Source organism: Theropithecus gelada, chromosome 19 (assembly GCF_003255815.1).
Source record: "Theropithecus gelada isolate Dixy chromosome 19, Tgel_1.0, whole genome shotgun sequence".
NCBI classification, from domain to species: Eukaryota; Metazoa; Chordata; class Mammalia; order Primates; family Cercopithecidae; genus Theropithecus; species Theropithecus gelada.
In genome coordinates, this window is record NC_037687.1 from 18,401,537 (window position 1) to 18,409,655 (window position 8,119).

Below are 8,119 nucleotides of genomic sequence, written 5' to 3' on the forward strand. Positions count from 1 at the left end.
ATGTCTGAGGAAATTGCCTTCACCCTGAGCAGAGATTCCTGCCAAAACCCTGGTGGCACAGGCAGGTTTCAGGCTTTGGTGGTCACCAACCTCTCCCACTGATGGGTCTGGGTCCCCCGGGGTCAGTTCAATGTGAGGCCTAGAACAAGACCCCAGCTTGTCTCCCATCTAGACACCTCCAGGGACACCACGGGGGTGCCTTCTACATGTGGTTGCTCCTGCAGAGGGTGCTTGGACTTGTGGTTTGCTCATTCGCATCCCCTCCCATGAAGGATTCACTTTTATTTATTTATTTATATTTTTTGAGACAGAGTCTCACTCTGTTGCCCAGGCTGGAGTGTAGTGGCGCGATCTTGGCTCACTGCAACCTCTGCCTCCCAGATTTAAGCAAATCTCCTGTCCAAGTAGCTGGGACTACAGGCGCCCACCACCACGCACGGCTAATTTTGGTATTTTTAGTAGAGACGGGGTTTCACCATGTTGGGCAGGGTGGTCTGGAACTCCTGACCTCAGATGATCCACCTGCCTCGGCCTCCCAAAGTGCTAGGATTACAGGCATGAGCCACCGCGCCGGGCCTCATTGTTGTTCTTCTTGAGACAGAGTCTCACTCTGTCACCCCAGCTGGAGTGTAGTGGCACAATCTCGGCTCACCGCAACTTTCACCTCTCGAGTTCAAGCGATTCTCCTGCATCAGCCACCCGAGTAGCTGAGATTACAGGTACGCACCACCACATCCCACTAACTTTTGCTTTTTTTGTAGAGATGGGTTTTTGCCATGTTGCCTAGGCAGGTCTTGACCTCCTGGGCTCAAGTGATCCTCCTGCTTCAACTTTGCGAAGAGTTGGGATTACAGGTGAGAGCCCGAACATCTCTCGTTTGATCTTATCACTTTGTAACACGTGACACCCGTTTCTTATGCCTGATGGCTTTGCCTATTGTCCTCTCTACTAGAATGTCGGCTACATGAGGCCACATGGTCGTCTGTGAATTGGGGACAGTGACACCCACCTCGATGTGTATATAGGGTGGGGGTCCACAGGGCCCACAGGTAAGTGCATTTGGTTTCCCGCCATCACACCTTCCAAAACAGCCTCAGTAGCCAGATGTGGTGGCTCATGCCTATAATCCCAGCACTTTGGGAGACTGAGGCAGGAGGATTATTTGAGGCCAGAAGTTTGAGACCAGCCTGAACAACAGAACAAGACCCCTGTCTCTACAAAAAATTTAAAACATTAGCTCGGTGTGGTGACCCATGCCTGTAGTCCCATCTACTCAGGAGGCTGAGGTGGGACTTCCTTTAGCCTAGGAAGTCGAGGCTGCAGTGAGCTATGATCGTGTAACTGCACTCCAGCCTGAGTGACAGAGCGAGACCCTGTCTCAAACAAGAAAACCAACAATAATAAAACAGCCACAGTGAATTTCCATCCAAAATATATCCCAGGCTGGGCACGGTGGCTCATGCCTGTAATCCCAGCACTTTGGGAGGCCAAGGTGGGCGGATCACTTGAGGCCAGGAGTTTGAGGCCAGCCTGGCTAACATGGTAAAACCCCATCTCTACTAAAAATACAAAAAATTAGCTGGGCGTAGTGGTGCACGCCTGTAATCCCTGCTACTAGGGAGGCTGGGGCAGAAGAATCGCTTGAACCCTGGATGTGGAGGTTGCAGTGAGCTGAGACCGCGCCACTACACTCCAGACTGGGAGATAAAGCAAAACTCTGTCTCAAAACAAAAACAAAAACATAAAACAAAATACATCCCAGCCTGAAGCCTGGCTCGGGAATTTCAAGGGGTCCCCAGGGGCTACCTTCCTCCCCAGACACTGTCAGCATCCTTTACCACCCTCAGTAGCAGCTTTGAGTCTCTGCAGAAACCGAAGCATTGAGGCCAAGCCAAAACCCACCTCCCCGACACACTAGCACATCCTCAAAAAAGCAACCTGTGATCGTAGAATCGAGGTGGCTGCCGGCTTGCCCTCCGCCACCTGAGGTTTACGCAGACCCACTATCCCCTTCAAAGACGCCGTTCAAAGCAAGGAGAGCTCTAACACAGACACACACACACCTATTTTTCTGTTCACTACCAGCATGCCCGGGTGTGCCTGAGGCTTGGCTATGTATCCAGATCCCACAAGGGGCTCCTTTGAAACAGGAATGGGGCCACAGAGGAGGGGCCCACAGGAACTCACAAACGCCCAGTGTTCCTGGGGAGGAGTGCCCCACACAGAGGGCCCCGGGTCCACCCAAACTGGCCACACCTCTGCAAGGGCAGTCACCGCAAGGGCCACATCTGTGGAAGCTGGGAGCTCGACAAAAAGGGTTCCCTTTTTTTTTTTTTTTCTTTTTTTGAGATGGAGTCTCGCTCTGTCACCCAGCCTGGAGTGCCGTGGCATGATCTCGGCTCACAGCAACCTCCATCTCCCTGGTTCAAGCGATTCTCCTGCCTCAGCCTCCCAAGTAGCTGGGATTACAGGTGCCCACCACCATGCCCGGCTACTTTTTGTATTTTTTAGTAGAGACGGGATTTCACCATGTTGCCCAGACTGGTCTGGAACCCCTGACCTTCAAGTGATCTGCCCACCTCAGCCTCCCAAAGTGCTGGGATTATAGGCATGAACCACCGTGCCCTGCCAACAAAGTGGATTTCAAAGAGACCCGAGCCTGGGCTGGGAGAAGCAGCCGCAAGATCCTAAATATCCTTTTCCCAAAGCTATGGAATTTCTCTGCAGCGGCCAGGGCCAACGCTTACCCTCGAGGGACCTCTCTTGGTACAAAGGAAAAATTCCATTTTCCTGGACCTGGGGAAGCTGATGTGGAACTCAAGGAGGGGCCAGGCTACGTTGAGAGCAGACACAGCGTAGGTTATAAATTTAGGACTCCAGGCTCAGGGGCGTGACCAGGCTGATTTAGGTCTCCAAGCAGACAGTGCTAGGGCTGGCCTCATTCAATTTTTTTTTTCTTTTCTTTTTTTATTCTGAGTGGAGTCTTGCTCTGTTGCCCAGGCTGGAGTGCAGTGGCGTGATCTTGGCTCCCTGCAACCTCTACCTCCTGGGTTCAAGCGATTATCCTGCCTCAGCCTTCCAAGTAGCTGGGACTACAGGAGAGCACCACCAGGTCTGGCTAATTTTTTGTATTTTTAGTAGAGACAGGGTTTCGCCAGGTTCGTCAGGCTGGTCTTGAACTCCTGACCTCAAGTGATCCACCCACCTGGGCCTCCCAAAATACTAGGATTACAGGCATGAGCCACAGTGCCCAGACTCTTTTAATTTTTTTTTTTTTGAGATAGGATCTTGCTATGTTGCCCAGGCTGATCTAGAATTCCTGGGCTCAAGGGATCCTTTTGCCTCAGCCTCCTGAGTAGCTGGGACTATAATTGCATGCCACCATGCCTGGCAAGGTTGGCCTCACTCTATCTGGAACCCGGCCTAGACTGGGAGAGAGAGATAGAGACTTCAGTGTTGTCTGAAACTTTAAAAAAGTTTCAATAATGAGCCGGGAGCAGTGGCTTATGCCTGTAATCCCAGCACTTTGGGAGGCCAAGGCAGGAGGATCACTTGAGCCCAGGAGTTTGAGACCAGCCTGGACAACATGATGAGGCTCTGTCTCTACAAAAAAGTAAAAAATTGGCCAGTCATGGTGGCTCATACCTATAATCCCAGCACTTTGGGAGGCTGAGATGGGTGGATTACCTGAGGTTGGGAGTTCGAGACCAGGCTGACCAACATGGAGAAACCCCATCTCTACTAAAAATACAAAATTAGGCTGGATGCGGTGGCTCACGCCTGTAATCCTAGCACTTTGGGAGGCCGAGGTGGGTGGATCACGCGGTCAGGAGATCGAGACCATCCTGGCTAACATGGTGAAACCCCGTCTCTAACAAAAATATAAAAAATAGCCGGGCATGGTGGCTGGTGCCTGTAGTCCCAGCTGCAGAGGCAGGAGAATTGCTTGAACCCGGGAGGCGGAGCTTGCAGTGAGCCGAGATCGCGCCACTGCACTCCAACGTGGGTGATGGAGCGAGACTCTGTCTCAAAACAAAAACAAAAACAAAAACAAAAGTAGCCGGGTGTGGTGGCGCACGCCTGTAACCCCAGCTACTTGGGAGGCTGAGGCAGGAGAATCGCTTGAACCCGGGAGGTGGAGGTTGCAGTGAACTGAGATCACACCATTGCACTCCAGCCTGTACAAGAGCGAAACTCCGTCTCAAAAAAAAAAGAAAGTAAAAAATTTAACCAGGCATGGTGGCCGGTGTCTGTAGTCCCACCTGCTTGAAAGGCTGAGACAGGAAGATTGCTTGAACCCAAGAGGTCAAGGCTGCAGTGAGCCATCATGGTGCCACTGCACTCCAGCCTGGGCGACAGAGCAAGACCCTGTCTCAAAAAATATATATTCAATAATAAATTATCGCAATTTAGACAAAGAAAAGAACCCAAACATTCATAAACAACCGCTGCTCAGTGGCAGCTGGTCAGTGGCCAGGTGCCACCATATGCCCCTCATGTATCACTCTTTGGGGTGTTGGGGGTGTCACTAGATTCCATTTCTCAGGTGAGGCACAGAGAGGCCAAGACATTGGAAAGAGGTCACACAGCAAGCATATGGCTGGGCAGATATGTGAGTTCAGACGTGATGTAGTTGACCCAGACTCACTAGCTCCATCCTCTGTGGTTTGAACATAGTTATGTGTCATATGTCTGCCAGCACTTTCATCTTGAACTTCCCAGGCTCAAGAACTAACAGCGACACATCTCAGTTTTTCTTTTTTCTTTTTCTTTTTATCTTTTGAGATGGAGTCCTGCTCTGTCACCCAGAGTGGAGTGCAATGGTGCGATCTTGGCTCACTGCAACCTCGGCCTCCTGAGTTCAAGTGATTTGCCTGCCTCAGCCTCCCGTGTAGCTGCGATCACATGCACTTGCCACCACACCTGGCTAATTTATATATGTGTGTGTATATATATATTTTGTTTGTTTGTTTGTTTGTTTTTGAGACGGAGTCTCGCTCTGTCACCCAGGCTGGAGTGCAGTGGCGCAATCTCTGCCTCCCAGGTTCACGCCATTCTCCTACCTCAGCCTCCTGAGTAGCTGGGACTACAGGCACCCGCCACCACGTCCGGCTAATGTTTTGTATTTTTAGTAGAGACAGGGATTTGCCATGTTGGCTAGACTGGTGTCAAACTCCTGAACTCAGATGATCTGTCTGCCTCGGCTTCCCAAAGTCCTGGGATTACAAGCGTGAGCCACCATGCCCAGCCCAGTTTTCATTTTTATTTTTGAGACAAGGTCTTGCTCTGTCACCCAGGCTGCAGTTCTGATTCTCCCACTTCAGTCTCCTGAATAGCTGGGACTACAGGCCCACACCACCACGCCCAGCTAATATGTCAAAATTTTTTGTAGAGACAGGGTCTCATTATATTGCCCAGCCTGTTTTCAAACTCCTGGGCTCAAGCCATCCTCCAGCCTTGGCCTCCCAAAGTGCTGAGATTACAGGCATGAGCCACTGCACCTGGCCCCTGTCAAATATTTTTAATCCCCACTTGGTTGCATCTGAAGGTGCAGGGCCCGTTGATACAGAAGATCACTGTATTGTTTGTTAGGTTTTTAAAAATAGCTAGAAAAAGAATCAGCACCTTAAGACAGGTTGAGAAAAAATAACTAGTAGCCAAGAAAACAAAAGTGGTCACGGATCCTCCAGGGACGACTAGATGAAGCATTATTTTTATTCTCAGCCTCTCCATACGACATACTAGAAAATCCCTCTGGAGGGGGGATTAAATGCAGATGCCAGCCGGATGCGGTGGCTCATGCCTGTAATCCCAGTACTTTGGGAGGCCGAGGTGGGCAGAGTAATCTGCCTCAGGTAACTGAGGTCAGGAGTTCGAGACCAGCCTGGCCAACATGGTGAAACCCCTTCTCTATTGAAAATACAAAAAATTAGCCAGGCGTGGTGGTGGGCAACTGTAATCCCAGTTACTTGGGCTGAGGCCCGAGAATTGCTTGATCCTGGGAGGCGGAGGTTGCAGTGAGCCGAGATTATGCCACTGCACTCCAGCCTGGGTGACAGAGCGAGACTCTGTCTTAAAAAAAAAAAAAAAGGCCGGGCGCGGTGGCTCAAGCCTGTAATCCCAGCACTTTGGGAGGCCAAGGCGGGTGGATCACGAGGTCAGGAGATCGAGACCATCCTGGCTAACACGGCGAAACCCCGTCTCTACTAAAAAATACAAAAAAACTAGCTGGGCGAGGTGGCGGGCGCCTGTAGTCCCAGCTACTTAGGAGGCTGAGGCAGGAGAATGGTGTAAACCCGGGAGGCAGACTTGCAGTGAGCTGAGATCCGGCCACTGCGCTCCAGCCTGGGCGACTCCGTCTCAAAAAATAAATAAATAAATAAATAAATAATAATAAATAAAATAAAAATAAATAAATGCAAATGACTGAGCCCACCTAGGATTCTCTTAAACTGAGTGCCTGGGTGGAGGTGGAGGGTGATCCTCAGAGACTGTGCCCCTTGAATCTGAGACGTCTGCAGCCAGGGGATGTCTCGGTGCCTTTGAAAGTCCTTTTGTTGGCCGGGCGCAGTGGCTCAAGCCTGTAATCCCAGCACTTTGGGAGGCCGAGGCGGGGGATCACGAGGTCAGGAGATCGAGACCATCCTGGCTAACACGGTGAAACCCCGTCTCTACTAAAAATACAAAAAACTAGCCGGGCGAGGTGGCAGGCGCCTGTAGTCCCAGCTACTTGGGAGGCTGAGGCAGGAGAATGGCGGGAACCCGGGAGGCGGAGCTTGCAGTGAGCCGAGATCGCGCCACCTTACTCCAGCCTGGGTGACAGAGACAGATTCCGTCTCAAAAAAAAAAAAAAAAAGAAAGACAGAAAGTCCTTTTGTTCCTGCTGGGACAAATTCTCTCTTTTTTTGTTTTTTGAGACACAGTCTTCATCTGTCACCCAGACTGGAGTGCAGTGGCTCGATCCCGGCTCGCAGCAACCTCTGCCTCCCAGGTTCAAGCGATTCCCCTGCCTCAGCCTCCCGAGTACCTGGGACTACAGGCGCCTGCCACCACGCCTGGCTAATTTTTTGTATTTTTTAGTGGAGATGGGGTTTCACCATGTTAACCAGGATGGTCTCAATCTCCTGACCTTGTGATCCGCCCGCCTTGGCCTCCCAAAGTGCTGGGATTACAGGCATAAGCCACCATGCCCGGCCTATATATATATATATATATATATTTTTTTTTTTTTTGAGACAGAATCTCGTTCTATCATCACCTAGGCTGAGGTGCAGTGGCGCGATTTCATGCCACATGTGGCATGCGCCACAACACCTGGCTGATTTTTGTAGTTCTAGTAGAGACGGGGTTTCATCATGTTGGCCAGGCTGGTCTCGAGCTCCTGTGGTCAAGCGGTCCTCTCTTCTCGGCCTCCCAAAGTGCTGGGATTATAGGTGTGAGCCACTGTGCCCAGCTGACAATTTCTTTTGGGTGATTTTTTTAGTCTCCAGGTGAATCCCACTTCCCAAGTCACATGCCAGATTTAAAGACAGCCCACGCCTCTGTACAAGTCTCAGTCTCCCCCTCTGGAAAATAGGTTGATACCACCTGCTCTCAGAATTGCTGTGCACTGTTTGTTAACTGATGGTATCCTGTGTTTATTTCACACCAAGGTTTTGCAACCTCAGCATGTTGACGTTTGGGGCAAGATAGTTCATTTTTTGTGGGGGACTGTCCCATGTATCATAGGATGTTTAGCAGCATCCCTGGCCTCTACCCACTAGATGCCAGTAAAGAGTTGCTGGATTCGGTAAATACAAATACAGAAAACCCTGTTAAACATAAACTGCAGATAAAAAAATACTGCTTCTGGGCCGGGCGCGGTGGCTCAAGCCTGTAATCCCAGCACTTTGGGAGGCCGAGACGGGCGGATCACGAGGTCAGGAGATCGAGACCATTCTGGCTAACACAGTGAAACCCCGTCTCTACTAAAAATACAAAAACTTAGCCGGGCGAGGTGGCAGGCGCCTGTAGTCCCAGCTACTCGGGAGGCTGAGACAGGAGAATGGCGTAAACCCGGGAGGCGGAGTTTGCAGTGAGCTGAGATCCGGCCACTGCACTCCAGCCTGGGTGACAGAGC